The 17,728-nt window shown below is 52.9% G+C and overlaps 1 long non-coding RNA gene across 1 annotated transcript in view; it reads right to left on the bottom strand.

Moving 5' to 3' along the window:
* The window catches only part of LOC140398122 (uncharacterized), a 339,545-nt gene that overhangs the window by 83,127 nt on the left and 238,690 nt on the right, over positions 1-17,728 (bottom strand). Inside the window, exon 7 of the long non-coding RNA XR_011937414.1 lies at positions 8,738-8,862. This is a non-coding gene — a long non-coding RNA (uncharacterized lncRNA). The remainder of the gene's footprint in view (positions 1-8,737; positions 8,863-17,728) is intronic.

The following is a 17,728-nucleotide window of genomic DNA, read 5'->3' as shown; positions in this document are numbered from 1 at the left end:
CTAACTTGCACCAAATCCCGTTCTCCTATCACACCATGTTCGCTGACCTATATTAGCATCAGCTTGACCAGACCTTGATTTTAAAATTCCCCATCCTTGTTTTCAAACTCCTCCATGTCCTTGCCCCTCCGTATCTCTGTCACCTCCTCCAACCTCACAAACCTTTGAGATATCTGCATTCCTTTCTCTCTGGACTCTTGTGTACCCCAAGTTTTAATTATTTAACCATTGGTGGTGGAGCCTTCAAATGCCAAAGCCCAAGCTCTGGGATTCTCAGCCTAAACCACTCTGGCTCTCCACCTTGCTTTCCTCTTTTAAGACAATCCTTAAAACCTACCTCTTTGGTCAAAGGTTTTGTCATTTCCCTTAATATCTCCTGGGACTCAATCTCCTGTAAAGTGTTATATAAATGAAAGTTTTTGTTGTGTTTTTACTGCCCCTTCCGAGTTGCCCTTGAGGAGATTATGGTGAGCCTCACTCTTTCATTATTGCAGTCCATGTGGTGTAGCTACATCCATGGAGGGAGTTCCAGGATTTTGACCCAGTGGCAGTGAAGGAACGGCCGATATATTTACAAGTCAGTACGGTGTGTGATTTGGAGGGGAACTTGCAGGTGATGATGTACCCATGCACCTGCTGCACATGTCCTTCTAGGTGGCAGAGGCTGGGAGTTTGGAAGGTGCTGCTCAAGACGCCTTGGTGAGTTGCTGCAGTGCATCTTGTGGATGGTTTATGCCGCAGTCATGGTGCGCCAGTGATGGTGGGAGTGAATATTGAACCTTGTGGGGCCATAGAGAGAAGTATGCAATGGGGTCCCTCTAGGAATATTATTAGAACCATCGTTGGTCTTGGGGTTTAACATCGACTTGGGTATTTAGGGAACATTTTGAAGTTTGACGATGACATAAAACTTGCAAACATAGTAAATAGGATACTAAAAGACTTCGGTAGTGTTGTGTTATGCTGCTTCGTGTAGCATAAGCTGCTTCCTTGATGTAGGCTTTGACAAAGGAAGCTCCAGACTATGAAATGAGTTCCAACGTATTTATTGAATTATTAACACAGTTCTTTAATGAGTTTGACTCTCTGCTAATCTAACTGTAGTAACTCAGTCTATCTTTACCAGCCTGCTCTAAGCCACGTGCTGGGTGTGATGCTGTTGCTCAACCCTGAGGTACTCTCTAGATGTCTGTCTGTGGAAAGAGGCAGAGCATGTGTGCCCTGTCCTTTTATATGGGTTGTGAAGTGCCCCCTTGTGGTAATGCCACCTCTGGGTGTCCTGACTACCCATTGGTTATGTCCTGTTGTAATGACCCATTGGCTGTATGTCTGCATGTCATGACATCTCTGGTGCTCCCTCTAGTGGTTACTTAGTTGTAGTGTATTTACATTAACCCCTTGTGTATATACAATGATGCATATCACCACATCCCCCTTTTTTCATGTTACATATTTTCTGTACCGGGTTAAAGAAAATTGAACAAAATAGGTGGATAAGTGATGACATGTACAAGTCATGATGACAGTGATGATTATACAATGCCAAATAATATTTATGAGTCAAAGTTCATGAATTTATATGGTCGAGTGGCTTTCTTGTTTTGCTATTGAAGTGTCGATGTTGATGTTGTCATTTCCTTGTGAACGCCGTCAGTGTCCCTCTGCTTAAGGAACCAAGAAGTCATCAGGAGGTGTTCGTGGTCAAATCACTTTGTTGTCTGATTTGGACTCTTTTTTTCTTCGATGCTTGTGGTAGCGATTCTGGATGTCATCTTTCCTGTGTGACCTGGACTGGTGTCTGTGTTTGCGGTATTAATGCCGTATGTCAGCTGCCTTGAAAGCTGGTCTGCTTGTTTGTAGTGTAGCAAACACAAATTTGTAAGATGCGTTATCATGCCATGGTATGTCTGCACACTTGACATTGTCTTGAGCTGTGCTGTCACAGTGTCCTGCATTTGCAGAGTTATACCATGTCGTACCAGTCGTTATTCCAGTGTTGTTGGTTTTGTTGTGCTTGTTGTTGACGTTGGTGCCTTTGGTACGCTTCTTGTTGTTGTCTGTGTTGTTGTTTTTGTAGGTTTTGTTGTTGTGTTTGTTGCGCTCAATGACCATTCTGAGTGGCGAATTTGAGTCCTTCACAAAGTTACTTGTGTCAGTGTCCTTTGTGGCATCTTCTGTTTCATTGAGCGTTTTGTCTTTGATTCCTCGGTGCTCCCCGTCTGGAGTCCGTTCTGGTTCACCTGAATCATCTTTGGTTTCTTGATGCTCCTCGTCTGGAGTCAAAATGTTCAAGATTTCATTTTCTTGTGGAGAGGCTCGAGTGGATGAGGTTTCAATTGACGTGGCCGCACTGGACTCACGAGTAGTTTCACTTGGATTGTCGAGTGCCTCTGTGCATACGAGCTGAGATCTGTCAGTCTCGCTGTGATGTTGCACATCTTGGGCGCGATTTGGTCGGAGAATCGGCGGGGGCTGGCGTGAATCCCGCCCCCGCCGGTTGACAAATTCTCCGGCACCGGATATTCGGCGGGGGCGGGAATCGCGCCGTGCCGGTTGGCGGGCCCCCCCCCCCCAGCGAGTCTCTGGCCCGGATGGGCCGAAGTCCCGCCGCTGTCAACCCATGACAGCCGGCGTGGATTGAACCACCTTTGGGACGGCGGCGCGGGCGGGCTCCGGGGTCCTGGGGGGGGGGGGGGCGATCCCCACGATGGCCTGGCCCACGATTGGGGCCCACCGATCCGCAGGTGGGCCTGTGCCGTGGGGGCACTCTTTTCCTTCTGCCTTCGCCACGGTCTCCACCATGGCGGAGGCGGAAGAGACTCCCTCCACAGTGCATGCGCGGGGATGCCGTGAGCGGCCGCTGACGCTCCCGCGCATGCGCCGGCTGGCAATGTAATTTCCGCGCCAGCTGGCGGGGCACCAAAGGCCTTTCCTGCCAGCTGGCGGGGCGGAATTCAGTCCGGCGCGGGCCGAGCCCCTCAAGGTTAGGACTCGGCCGGTCAAGATGCGGAGGATTCCGCACCTTTGGGGCGCCGCGATGCCGGACTGATTTGCGCCGTTTTTGGCGCCGGTCGGCGGACATCGCGCTGATATCGGAGAATCCCGCCCTTTGTATGGGAATTGTGATGCCTTCGTCACTTGTCTCACATACAGTGGGGAGACCTGCAGTGTCTTCTTGTTGGTTAGATGAGCTGGGTAGACTGTCAGAGTCTTCTTCTGGTGGCTCAAGTAATCTGGGTAGACTGTCGTAGTCTCTCTGTTGTTTCACGTGAGCGTGGTAGACTTGCATCGTCTGCTGCTGGTTGCTCAAATAAGGTGGATAGACCTTCATGGTCTTGTTCATGCATGGACTGCGCTTTGGAGTCTTGTGTTGCTCCCATTGTGGAGTCTGTCGACGAGCTCGCTGTGGAGGCTTGTATCGCTTTCTCTGTGGAGTCTGGCATTGTTCCCTGTGTGGAGTCGCGCAGTGGTCTCGCTGTGGAGTCTTTCATTGCTCTGTGAGTGGAGTCGGGATCTCTTCCTGGTGCATGGACCACCCTCTGTGTGGAGTCGGGGACTCTTCGTGGTGCGTGGGCCACTCCCTGTGTGGAGTCGGGGACTCTTCGTGGTGCGTGGAGTCAGGGACTCTTCGTGGTGCATGGACCACCCTGTGTGTGGAGTCAGGGACTCTTTGTGGTGCGTGGACCACCCTCTTTGTGGCATCAGGCCGCTCTCTGTGGGCTTCGTCTTCTTCGTGGGTATTTGACAGATTGCTGTCATCCAATGTATCGACGATCTGCCATGGCATCATGGTATTGGATTCATCTACCATGAGTAGAGTCGTGGTGAGCTTTGCAACCATGTTGCTGATGCTGTGATCAGGATCTCCGAATAACTCAGCCATGTCTGAGTAGTATTCTTCGACAAACCAATTACCTTCTTTTGTTTTGGTATTGTCATTACGCTCTCTGTGTCCAAGGAAGAAATCATCGTCTGAATAGTAGTCTTCAAGGACCAAATCAACTCTTTGGGTGGTGCTAATTGCTTGTTGCAGGGTTCTGTGGAGGTTGATGTCAACTACTGATAGAAGTTCAGGCATTGTTCTGTCTTTCGAGGTGAAAGAATGGTGTTTTGTGGCTTTAAAACTCTTCTTATTAATTTTCGGGCATTTCCCCTTTAAGTGGGCGTGGTCCGGGGCCTCTGACGTCATGCCGCTCATGACGAAAAGCGTAGGAATGGATTGCGCATGCGCAAATCGCTTTTCCTTTACTGTGCGCTCTTTTCGCAACTGTGCATGCGCGGTTTCTCGCGCAAAACACTGTTTTGCCGGTTCGCGTCTTCCCGGGAACTGCGCATGTGCAGACTGGGCCAGCTGGATACGCGCAAGATAGCTGCCAATCAAAATTGCCGTTTGCTTCTGTTGCAACCCTACCTCTGCCTCGTGGTGAGTATTGGCGCCAGTTGTACCGATTTCTTTTGTGTTTACCTTGCAGTGGCTTTCAAATTTGTCCAGGACTGTCTGGAATTGTGTTCTGTCCTGCCCTTTGAAGTGTTTAAAGGAGCGGAAGATCGTTGTTGCATGTTCACCCGCAATGGTGAGTAGAAGAGCAATCTTCTCAGCATCGGCCACGCCAGTTAGGCCGGATGCTTCCATATAAAGCTGAAAGCGTTGCTTGAATGCACGCCAGTTGGCACTGAGATTGCCGTGGTACCTGAGTGGATTAGGAAGTGGAATCTCGATCATCGTGCCTGGGTTCGGTTGCTGGTTGTCACGGATCTTGCTGAGTTGAACTAAAAAGGTTGAACAGGCACTCCTGGTATCATGTTGTGTTATGCTGCTTTGTGTAGCATACGCTGCTTCCTTGATGTATGCTTTGACAAAGGAAGCTCCAGACTATGAAATGAGTTCAACGTGTTTATTGAACCATTAACACAATTCTTAAATGAGTTTGACTCTCTGCTAATCTAACTGTAGTAACTCAGTCTATCTTTACCAGCCTGCTCTAAGCCACGTGCTGGATGTGATGCTGTTGATCAACCCTGAGGTACTCTCTAGATGTCTGTCTGTGGAAAGAGGCAGAGCATGTGTGCCCTGTCCTTTTCTATGGGTTGTGAAGTGCCCCCTTGTGGTAATGCCACCTCTGGGTATCCTGATTACCCATTGGTTGTGTCCTGTTGTAATAACCCATTGGCTGTATGTCTGTGTGTCATGACATCTCTGGTGCTCCCTCTAGTGGTTACTTAGTTGTCGTGTATTTACATTAACCCCTTGTGTATATACAGTGATGCATATCACCACAGGTAGGACATAGGTAGATTAGTGAAATGGGCACACACATGGCAGATGTAATTCAATGTCGATAAATGTGAACAGTAAGAAGTCTTACAGCACAGCTCCGGAGCTAGTGATTCGAAACAAACCTGTTGGACTTTAACCTGGTGTTGTAAGACATCTTACTGTGCTCACCCCAGTCCAACGCCGGCATCTCCACATCATGAATAAATGTGAAGTAAGCACTTTGGGAAGAACTGCATGGAGAAGCGATATGATCTAAATGGTAGATATTCTGACAAAGATATAAGAGCAGAGAGATCTGAAAATACACATTCACCAATACTCGAAAATGAGGCAGGACAGATTGATGTCAGTTAAGAAAGCATTTGGGATACTTGGCGTGTGAATAGCGGCATTGAATACAAAAACATGGAACCCATGTAAAACCTTTACAAGTTACTGGTTAGGCCTCATGGTTAGGCCTGAGTTGCACTATTGTGTCCAATTCTGGGACCATACTTTAGAAAGAATGCCCCCTGCAGAGGGTGCAGAGGAAGTTCACCGGGATGATAGCAGAATGAAGGAGTTCAGGTATGTGGAGAGATTGAAGGATCTGGGATTGTTCTCCTCAAAGCAGCAAAGGTTAAAGCCTTTTAGAGGAGTCCTGACTGGGGAAGTAGGAAGAAACTGCTTCTTCTGGTAAGTGGGTCAACAATTAAAATAATTGGCAAAGGAACTAGAAGGTAATCGAGGAGAAATTTCTTTAGTGTTGATAAGATCTGGAACTCATTACTTGAAAGTGTGGCAAAATCAGACTTCATAAGAACTTTCAAAAGCTTGTGTAATGATGAAGACTAATTTGCAGAATTATGTGGGATTAAATTGAACATGTATGAGGGATTGAATGACCTCCTTCTGTGTTGCAAGATTCTATGATTCTATGAATAAGGTGAAGCCTGGGGTTATATAAGTTCGATCCAACCTCACACATTTCTGGGTAAATTACTGTCCAATAAAAAGTTAGGAGTCTCCAGTGATTTTTTTCACATTATGGTGAGTTCACTTCTGAACATGCCTCTCAATCCACCTGAACTACTCACAAAAAGAGTGTGACTAATGTCTGGCCCCTTTCCCGAGTGCCAGGATTAGGGTAAAGAATTTTGTCACATGAGCACTGAGCTTCTGCGAAGCCGAGCATTGGTTCTCCAACAGACTGTTTCACACTAAAAGAGGTAAGCTTTAAGCAGCTTCTTCAAGAGAGAGGCCGAGAGGTGGAGAGATTTAGACAGAGAGTCCTGGAGTTGAAGGCGTAGCCGTTAATCATGGAAGGAAATGAAACTGGGATGTGTAAGAGGCAGAGCGCCAATATCTTGGAGGGTTCTCGGGCTGGAGTGGGTTACAGAGATAGGAAAAACTGAAGCCATGGAGGGTGTCAAAACATGGATGAGAATTTTAAAATCGAGGTATTGCCGGACTAAGAGGCAGTCTTGGTCAGTGAGCAGAGGTGGGGAGATGGATGCGATGGGCCGAATGTGCTACTGCTGCTCCTACTTCTTATGGTGTCATGGATAGATGGAGCTTTGGTTTTATCATCTGAGAGGTGGCATCGTGTACCATTCCCTCAGTACTGGACCAAGAGTGCAGCCTACATTTTCTGCTCAAGTCCTTGGAGTGTGACTTGGAGGCACAATCTTCTGCCTCAGAGCTCAGAGTGCTACCCACTGACCACAGCTAGTAAGAGTAAATAGGAGACTGTTGGAAGTTATTTTTGTGATTGCTGGAGAATCCACTGCCCTACCTAATTGTGCGTGATTTAGCTAAAAAAAGAATTTGTTCTGGGCGGCAATTGAGGGGTCGTCCCTGATGCATGTAGCGCTGGCAATGACTCCGCTATCGAACAGCACTCTTTGTGCCGAGGTTGCACATCCTGCACTGAGGGGCTCCGACGAGTGGACAAGATCAGGACGCCATTTCTCGACCTCCTAATGCGACCCCCAGACCCCCCAACTCCCGAAAGCACCTGTTGTGGGGGTCCTCGAGCCCCTCCCCACCGTTTACCGGCAGGGGACTCTCCACGCCCGATCTCCGGCTTGGGCAAAATGCCAGCCTGGCAGTGCCACCTGGACACCCTGAGAGTGCCAGGGTGGGACCTGGGTGGCACTGCAAGGGTACCAGGTTGGCAGTGCCAAAGTGGCACCAGAAGTACCAGGGTGCCAGCCTGGCCACAGCCCGACCACCCGGGAGTCTCTGGCAGACCCCTTCCCCAAGAGCTGGTACGCCGGGTTCCCGGTTGTGGGGAGAATGAATTGGCACTCAGCTGGGGTCTCCTCGGCGAGGCTGATAGATGCCGGGGCATTCGATCTGGTGTCAACACGGTTAAGTGGGTTCTTAAACTCACTGACTCGTGCGAGACTGGGTCCTGCCCATTGTGGGTAGGATCCAGATTGCAACATTTCATGCGATCTGGTTAGATCTCACAAGGCGTAATCGCCATTGCAAATCCCCGGAGCAGACCTATCCCGGGATCTACCGGCCTATCCTGTCCTGATTCCAGTGGGACGCGGCCGGAAAATCGCGACCTGTATTTGGGGATACTTACTTCTGTCCCTGTTTAACTCCTGAGAGGAACAGACAAGCCTCCTGCCTCTGCCCATTATCACCCGCTGTAAAAGTGAAAAGACTGGGAACAAGGGGAGTGTGGGACAGGCTGTCAGTGAGAAGCTCCTGGAAACTCTACTACAGAGCGTTTGTTGAGAATCTTTGGATCTCTCCACTGCAGTGGGCTTTGAATACTCAGGAATCAGGTATATTCTATGATGTGGAGATGCCGGCGTTGGACTGGGGTGAGCACAGTAAGAAGTCTTACAATACCAGGTTAAAGTTCAACAGGTTTGTTTCAAATCACTAGCTTTCGGAGCGCTGCTCCTTCCTCAGGATTCACGTGAGGAAGGAGCTGCGCTCGGAAAGCTAGTGATTCAAAACAAACCTGTTGGACTTTAACCTGGTGTGGTAAGGCATATTCTAGACTGTGATCATTAGAATTTTGGATGCTAAGAGGATCATGGGAAATGAGGGTAGTGCAGGAAAGTGGAACTGGGATGGAAGACCAATCATAACTTGTTGAATGGCAGAGCAGGCTCGAGGGGCTGAATGGCCTACTCCTGTTCTCATTTTGCACGTTCTTGTGTTGCGTTTCTTCTGCATATTTCCACCAACAGCTTAGGCTCAGAATAAGAAATAAAGAGTAGATAGATATGGACGAGAAAGTATATTATTGGCTCATTCATTCAGAAAACCCAATCGTCCCATCACCTGACTGCTTCTCAAGTTATCCCAGAACTTTCCCCCCATAAGGAACAGCTTCTACCACCATCCCTAAGTGCGTCTTTTCCAATTCGCCCCGTCGCTCATTGTCTAGCTGCCTCTATTTAACTGGACTTCTTATGAATAGATTTCCCTTCCCTGGGCCATTATGCACCTTACCTACATCAGGGAGGTCCTTTCATTCTCTTCTCATTCATTCTTGTTCTTCCTTCTCCTCGGTCTTCTTCTCCAGCTGACAGTAGCATGCAATTATTCAGAACATCAGTGAGCAACTCTATTTTTCCCTAAAATATACACAAGGTCTGCAATTATACTGGAGAATTATTATCAGGATTGAGGCTATTTAGCCATTCATACCTGTTCACCATTTAATTAGATCATGATTGATCTGTACTTCAACTTCATTTAGCTACGTTTGACCCCAAACACTGTTATAAAGGGAGAATACAGGGTCCCCTATACGTTTTACACCGTAATGTATCGGATCTTGTGTACATTTGGCAGCTTTCCATATTGTGCGGTGACTGACTGTATGTATGGAGATTTTAGCAACCATAGAGGAGTCCGGGAAGGAGAGTTAAAACAAATGGTTTATTGCCAAAATAAAGTATTTACAAGTAACAGCCCAGTCCCAGCCGGGACTACTCTGCAGCTTAGCTCCTACCTGCTTCTAATGTCCAGAGTGAACTATCCTGCTGACAGGCCCCGCCTCTCAGCGGGGGAGCTCGTACTCCACAAGGTTCACGGGAAGATCAATCAGGTCATCGCCGCGCGCCTCGTGGGGGCGAGACCAGAGATCAAGTCTGCTGTAAAGTACGGTGGTGTGGCTCGAGACCCACTCTGCCATGGCAATCTCTGCTGTTTTTACCACAGGTGAAGACAGAATATTGTGATGTAAAAATAATATATATAGTGTTTGCTTTTGTTTTATATAGGATCTGCTTCATATTGTAACATATAGAGAATCTATAAGGCCTGCTTCATATTTCAACATATAGAGAATCATAAGGTCTGCTTCATATTACAACGTATAGAGGATCTACAGGGTCTGCTTCATATTGTAACGTATAGAGGGACTATAGGGCCTGCTTCGTATTTTAATGTCTCGAGGATCTATAGGTCTACTTCATATTATAACATGTAGAGGATCTATAAGGTCTACTTCGTATTGTAACATATGGAGAATCTATAAGGTCTGCTTCATATTGTAACATATAGAGGATCTATAAGGTCTGCTTCATATTAACATATAGAGGATCTGTAGGTCTGCTTCATATTGTAACATACAGGGAATCTATAAGGTCTGCTTCATATTGTAACATACAGAGGACCTATAGAGCCTGCTTTATATTGTAACATATAGAGGATCTAAAGGGCCTGCTTCATATAGCAACATATAGAGGATCTATAGGGTCTGCTTCATATTGTAACATATAGAGGACCTATAGAGCCTGCTTTATATTGTAACATATAGAGGATCTAAAGGGCCTGCTTCATATAGCAACATATAGAGGATCTATAGGGTCTGCTTCATATTACAACATATAGAGGATCTATAGAGTCTGCTTCATATTGTAACATATAGAGGACCTAAAGGGCCTGCTTCATATAGCAACATATAGAGGATCTATAGGGTCTGCTTCATATTGTAACATATAGAGGATCTAAAGGGTCTGCTTCATATTACAACATATAGAGGATCTATAAGGTCTGCTTCCTATTGTAACATATAGAGGACCTATAGAGTCTGCTTTCACAGCACAATAGATACAGCTAATGTTACTATATCTGTTATAACTAAATTCCAGCTCCCACAATAATGAACTCTCTCCTCCCCTTTACCCACTGCTGTGACCAGACTGAAAACTCCGGAATGTTGAAGGATTCAATCAGTGGCAGGAAACTCACTTTTGCTCAAAGAAGAGCTTTGATGATGTTACCAAAATAATGATCTAAGGAAAGCTTCTATCCTACTACATTTAGTGATGATCTCGAGATGGCTGTTGAACACCCTGCCCCATTGGTCCTTTCACACAGAATTAATCTGGGAGATTGATCCACAGTGAAGGAGGGGGGGGGGGGGGGGGGGGTTGAAATCTAACCTACAGAATAGCTGCAGACTCACTCATGTTGGCCAGTCCTGTTTCAGTTTATAACTAGGTGGTGTTTTTTTAAGAAGAAAACCTATATTGGTGGGGCCTGGAGTCACATATAAGCAGCAGACTACCATCCCTAAAGGGACATTAGCGAACCCATTGGGATTTTGTTAACAGTTTCATGATCAGTTTTGTTGATACCAGCTTTTTAAAATTCAAATTAATTCAGCTTTGTGAAAGTAAATTTACATTGACAAACGGGCAGGCTGGGATTTAAAGCTATCTTCCCTATTACTAGTTCAGTAACATAATCATGACACGGCCATACTTCAGCCTGTTATAAATGAAATAGCCTCTTTACATCCAGTTAAAAGCAAAAACAATTCGAACACTCCAGCTCCCTAGCTTTAGTGAACCTCAGGACCTTGCTGTGCGTCCTCTCCAGGTTTATCTCCACTTGAAGATGAACTGATCAGAAAATCCTCTATCAAAATTCTGCAACTCCCTCAACGCTGTGGGTGTACCTGTGGAACAAGGACTGCAGCAGTTCAAGAAGGCAGCTCACCAGCACCACTCTTTCAAGGGAATTTCGAGTGCAGCAATAAATGCTGCCCGTGCCAACGACACAAATCTCCCATGAACCAATATTTTTGAAAAATGCGCATCAGAATGTGACTGACCAATGATTTATAAAAAGGATAAAAATAACCTGCTGCCGACTGCAATCAGATCCACGACTGGAGATCCTGTGGGTTCAATTGTGTCTGAACCCTGGGAGTGGCTCAAATAGGAGTTCTTGGGAGAATATTTGGCATGGCTCTACAGATTATGGTCTTTAGCATTTACGTTTCTTCCACAACTGAGTGACTTTCTGGATCACGTCGAAGGGCAGTTAATAGTCAGCTACGTCGATGTGGGACTGGAGTCACATGTTGACCAGATTAGTTAAGGACAGCACGTTTTCTTCCCTAAAGGACATTAATGAATCAAGTGGGTTTTTACCAACAATCTGACAGCTTCCTTGTCTCCTTTATTCAGACCCGCTTTTTATTTCCAGATTTAGAAAAAAACAAATTCAAATTCTCAAGCCAGCACATTGGGATTTAAAGTTGCATTCTAGGCAGAGTATTAGTCCAGGCCTCTGGATTGTTAGTCCAGTTAGCCTAGATGCTACATGACCCTATCCTAAGCCACCAAACGCACAGCTTTTGTGGGATCGGCCGGTTGGTATCTGTTTGAATCCCTGCCTTTGAAAGGAATACGTGCAGGGCGGGAGAGCAGTCGCTTCGGAGTTGCTAGCGTAGGTCACAGAGCTGTTCTTCTTTTGGGAACCATCGAAATCTCTGCCAGTCTACAGTGGAGCATGCGCCTGAGCATCAGATTGTAGTCAATACGCAGGGGGACTAACAATGAGCAAACCCTTAACCTTCCCTCCAACCCCCTCCCCTATCTCACCCTCCAACTCCTTCCTATCTCCAGGATGTTGGGTAGGGAGGGGGGGGGGGTCAGAGGATAAACCAGCCAGTGGCACTCTGACTCATCTTCCGCCAGACATTACACAGAGGGCCTGGCGGAGTCTAACTGCCCGCATTGACGGAAGGGACACAGACGCTGGCACAACCCTGGCAGGAGAAAGAGGCAGAAAAAGACATCAAAAATAAATTTGAAAAAGATACTCTCCCTGTTGTCTGTGTGTGCGTGGAGAATTTCACTAGCAATCTGATAATCGGGAAGGGTCGGGCACAAGGCAGAACGTGCACTCAGGAGCCAAACAACTTCAAGCCGGAGAAACACAAAATGAAACCCACCCTCAGATTTATTAACGGTTCATTTAAGCGTTTGGCTAAATTTTCACTTTCCAAAAAAAAAAAAAAAAATTTCTTTCAGCTTCTCTTAGACTGATACGGACATAACCTTCGACAGGAAATATCCCAATAATAAACACACTAACTACGGGAAATAAAAAATCCAGATACCAACCTCCTCTTTTCTCTCTCCCCTTTTCTGTGTCCTCGATGGTGGATTCGAGATGAACGATTCCCAACAATGAGCGCTTGTTCAGCAGGATGGCAGCAGCTGGGAAATGACTGCATCTGACCTAAGTGCCAACGCTAGTAGTGCCAACTGCATGACATCACCAGGCTTCCCCCCCCCCCCCCCCCCCACCCCCCACTCTCCCCACCCCCCCCCTCTCTCCCCACCTCCTCAGACAGCGGCCTGTGCACTCCGAGGATCACGGGAAGGAGAGCTGCTCGCTGGGCAACTGCATATAACCCAAGAGGATAAAGGAAACCTTTCTTTTGAATTTAAATTGTATTTATTCTCTCTTTTTAATCGAATGGTGAATTCTTGACTTCCATGGGAAACAATTTCACATTAAAAAGGAGCGTTTGGCCCAATTAGTCTACGCTGTTTCTGCTTTCTATATTTATTTTATATGTACTCTGGAAAATACTTGTCTTAAAGACACACTACCTTTGGTAAAAAAACTGTCCACAAAAGAATTTATTTTTGCACATACCATTCTGGTATCTTTTACAGGGAAACCTGTGAGAAATGGACTTTCCCCAACCCAGCCCCCACCCGGATCCTGGTGCAAATTTAAAGAAGCTTATCCCTGCATAAAAAATAGAATACCTTTATTAACAGCATTAGTGACATCTATTACTTTGCTGCCTCTATTTCTTTTAATTCGTTCTGATGATGTGGGTGTTGCCAACAAGACCAGCATCTGCAGCTGTTATGAAAAGTTGGTGGTGACCTGCCTTCTTAGAATCATACAGCACAGAAAAAAGCTATTTGGCCACCATGCCTGTGCCGGCTCTTTACACGAGCTATCCAATTAGTCCCATCCCGTATGTTCCCCCACCCCAAATCGCTCTACAATATTTCCTTCACCGCAATCAATGCTGCCAGGCAACCGGGAATCACCAATTATGATTGAGGCGCAAGACGGTCGACATTTGCAAGGACAAACGTGGCCTTTCTTGTCCCGTTTACCACCTTAACTAATCACTCCATCCACCATTAGAGCGCAGTGGGAGTGATGTGTACCATCTACAGGACCCACTCCAGCAACTTGTCAAGGCTTCCTCGATAGCGCCTTCTACACTTGCAACCTCTACCACCTAGATAGACAAGGGGCGGGATTCTCCCTCCCCCCGTCGGGTCGGCAAATCGCCGGGGGGGGGGGGGGGGGGGTGTAAATCCCACCCGGCCGCCCCGCGATATTCTCCCCCCCCCAAAAAAAAATCCCGTCGACGCGAATCACGCCGCGTGCCTCGGAGAATGTCGAGGACCGGCGCAACGCAACGGGCCCCGTGGCCGCCCCAATTCTCCGGGCCTGATGGGCCGAAGTCCCGCTGGGGTGACCATGGGTCACGCCGGCATAAATCGAACCGTCTATTTAACGGCGTCAACCAGTCGTGATGGTTGACGCCGGCCAGCGCGGAGGTAGGGGTCAGCGTGGGGCGGCCGCCGGAGAAATGACAGCACGGCCGCAGGTGGTGAGGGGGGGGGGGCAAAAGGAGCCGTTGGAGTGTGCATGCCGGGGTGGGGGGAGGGGCTGGGGGCAGGGGCTGCGGGAAGGGAGGGGTGGTATGGATAGGGTGGGTGATGGAGACGGTGCATGCCGGGGAGAGAGGGGAGGGGGTGGGGAGGGAGCGTGCTGGAGAGGAGGGTGGGAGGGTGCGGCTGGGGAGGAGAGCGGGGGGGGGGGGGTGCGGCTGAAGAAGAGGCGGGGGTTGGGAGGGTGCGTGGCGGGGAGGAGGGGGGGGGTTGGGGAGGGTGCGTGCTGGGGAGGAGGCGGGGGTTGGGGAGGGTGTGTGGCGGGGAGGAGGGGGGGGGGGTTGGGGAGGGTGCATGCCGGGGAAGAGGGGGGGGGGTTGGGGAGGGTGCGTGCCGGGGAGGAGGGTAGGAGGGTGCGTGGCGGGGAGGAGGGTGGGAGGGTGCGTGCCGGGGAGGGGGGGGGGGAAGGGTGCGTGCCGGGGAGGGGGGGGGGGAAGGGTGCGTGCCGGGGAGGAGGGGGGGTGGGGGTGGGGAGGGTGCGTACCGGGAAGGAGAGGGTGTGGTGCGTGCCGGGGAGGAAGGAGGAGTGGGTGGGGAGCATGCGTGCTGGGGAGGAGGCGGAGGTTGGGAAGGGTGTGTGCCGGGGAGGGGGGTTGGGGACGGTGCGTACCGGGGAGGAGAGGGGGGGGGGGGTGCGTGCCGGGGAGGAGTGGGGGGGGGAGGGTGCATGCTGGGGAGGAGAAGGGGTTGGGGAGGGTGCGTGCTGAGGAGGAGGCGGGGGTTGGGGAGGGTGCGTGCCGGGGAGAAGTGGGGGGTTGGGGAGGGTGCGTGCCGGGGAGAAGGGGGGGTTGGGGAGGGTGCGTAGCGGGGAAGAGGGGGGGGGGGGAAGGGGGCGTGCCGGGGAGGAGGCGGGGGTTGGGGAGGGTGCGTGCCGGGGAGGAGGGTAGGTGGGTGCGTGGCGGGGAGGAGGGTGGGAGGGTGCGTGCCGGGGAGGGGGGGGGGGAAGGGAGCGTGCCGGGGAGGGGGGGGGAAGGGTGCGTGCCGGGGAGGGGGGGGGGGAAAGGGTGCGTGCCGGGGAGGAGGGGGGGGGGGGGTTGGGGAGGGTGCGTACCGGGAAGGAGAGGGGGTGGTGCGTGCCGGGGAGGAAGGAGGAGTGGGTGGGGAGCATGCGTGCTGGGGAGGAGGCGGAGGTTGGGAAGGGTGTGTGCCGGGGAGGGGGGTTGGGGATGGTGCGTACCGGGGAGGAGAGGGGGGGGGGGGGTGCGTGCCGGGGAGGAGTGGGGGGGGGGGGGAGGGTGCATGCCGGGAGGAGAAGGGGATGGGGGGGCGTGCGTGGTGGGGAGGAGAAGGGGGTGGGGGGGGGGTGCGTGCCGGGGAGGAGTGGAGGGTTTGGGGAGGGTGCGTGCCGGGGAGGGGGTGGGAGGGTGCGTGGAGGGGGGGAGGGTGCAGGCCGGGGAGGACGGGGGGCGAAAGGTGCGTGCCGGGGAGGCAGGTTGGGGGTGGAGAGGGTGCGTGCCGGGGAGGAGAGGGGGGGGGGGGGGGTGGGTGCATGCCGGGGAGGAGGGGGTGGGGGGTGTGCCTGGGCGGAGTGGGGGGTTGGCGAATGTGCGTGCCGGGGGGGGTGCCAGGGAGGGAGGGGGGGTTGCGTGCCAGGGAGGAGGAGGGAGTGGTAGGGTGCGTGCCGGGAAGGAAGGGGGGTGGGTGGGAGGGTGCGTGGTGGGGAGGAGGAGGGGTGGGGTGGGTGCGTGCCGGGGTGGAGTGGAGGGTTTGGGGAGGCTGCGTGCCGGGGAGTGGGTGGGGGGTGGGAGGGTGCGTGGTGGTGGAGAGGGGGTGTGCCGGGGAGGTGAGGGGGGGGGGGGGGGTGCGTGCCGGGGAGGAGGGGGGGGTTGTGTGCCAGGGAGGAGGGGGGAGTGGGAGGGTGCGTGCCTGGAAGGAAGGGGGGTGGGTGGGAGGGTGCGTGGCGGGGAGGAGAAGTGGGTGGGGGGGGTGTGTGCCGGGGTGGAGTGGAGGGTTTGGGGAGGGTGTGTGCCGGGGAGGGGGTGGTGGGTGGGAGGGTGCCTGGAGGGGCGGGGAGGGTGCAGGCCGGGGAGGACAGGGGGCAAAAGGTGCGTGCCGGGGAGGCAGGTTGGGGGTGGAGAGGGTGCGTGCCGGGGAGGAGGGGGGGGGTTGGGGAGGGTGCGTACCGGGGAGGAGAGGGGGGGGGCTGCGTACCGGGGAGGAGAGGGGGGGGGGGGTACGTGCCGGGGAGGAGTGGGGGGGAGGGTGCGTGCCGGGGAGGAGTGGGGGGGGGGAGGGTGCATGCCGGGGAGGAGAAGGGGTTGGGGAGGGTGCGTGCTGGGGAGGAGGCGGGGGTTGGGGAGGGTGCGTGCCGGGGAGAGGTGGGGGGTTGGGGAGGGTGCGTGGCGGGGAGGAGGGGGGGGTTGGGGAGGAGGGGGGGTGTTGGGGAGGGTGCGTGCCGGGGAGAAGTGGGGGGTTGGGGAGGGTGCGTGGCGGGGAGAAGTGGGGGGTTGGGGAGGGTGCGTGGCGGGGAGGGGGGGGGGGGGTTGTGGAGGGTGCGTGCCGGGGAGAAGGGGGGGTTGGGGAGGGTGCGTGGCGGGGAAGGGGGGGGGGGAAGGGTGCGTGGGGGTGGGGAAGGGTGCGTGGGGGGGGGAAGGGTTGGGGAGGGTGCGTGCCGGGGAGGAGGGTAGGAGGGTGTGTGGCGGGGAGGAGGGTGGGAGGGTGCGTGCCGGGGGGGGGGGGGGGGGGAAGGGTGCGTGCCGGGGAGGGGGGCGGGGGGGAGGGTGCGTGCCGGGGAGGAGGGGGGGGGGGTTGGGGAGGGTGCGTACCGGGAAGAAGAGGGGGTGGTGCGTGCCGGGGAGGAAGGAGGAGTGGGTGGGGAGCATGCGTGCTGGGGAGGAGGCGGAGGTTGGGAAGGGTGTGTGCCAGGGAGGGGGGTTGGGGACTGTGCGTACCGGGGAGGAGAGGGGGGGGGGTGCGTGCCGGGGAGGAGTGGGTGCATGCCGGGAGGAGAAGGGGATGGGGGGCGTGTGTGGTGGGGAGGAGAAGGGGGTGGGGGGGGGTGCGTGCCGGGGAGGAGTGGAGGGTTTGGGGAGGGTGCGTGCCGGGGAGGGGGTGGGAGGGTGCGTGGAGGGGGGGAGGGTGCAGGCCGGGGAGGACGGGGGGCGAAAGGTGCGTGCCGGGGAGGCAGGTTGGGGGTGGAGAGGGTGCGTGCCGGGGAGGAGGGAGGGGGGGGGGGGGGGGTGCATGCCGGGGAGGAGGGGGGGGGGGTGTGCCTGGGCGGAGTGGGGGGTTGGGGAGGGTGCGTGCTGGGGGGGGGGGTGCCAGGGAGGGAGGGGGGGGTTGCGTGCCAGGGAGGAGGGGGGAGTGGTAGGGTGCGTGCCGGGAAGGAAGGGGGGTGGGTGGGAGGGTGCGTGGTGGGGAGGAGGAGGGGTGGGGGGGGTGCGTGCTAGGGTGGAGTGGAGGGTTTGGGGAGGGTGCGTGCCGGGGAGTGGGTGGGGGGTGGGAGGGTGCCTGGAGGTGGAGAGGGTGTGTGCCGGGGAGGAGAGGG

The sequence above is a fragment of the Scyliorhinus torazame genome, chromosome 21, assembly GCF_047496885.1.
Source record: "Scyliorhinus torazame isolate Kashiwa2021f chromosome 21, sScyTor2.1, whole genome shotgun sequence".
NCBI classification, from domain to species: Eukaryota; Metazoa; Chordata; class Chondrichthyes; order Carcharhiniformes; family Scyliorhinidae; genus Scyliorhinus; species Scyliorhinus torazame.
The sequence above is the reverse complement of the archived record's forward strand: the minus strand, read 5'-3'. Positions and strand labels throughout refer to the sequence as shown.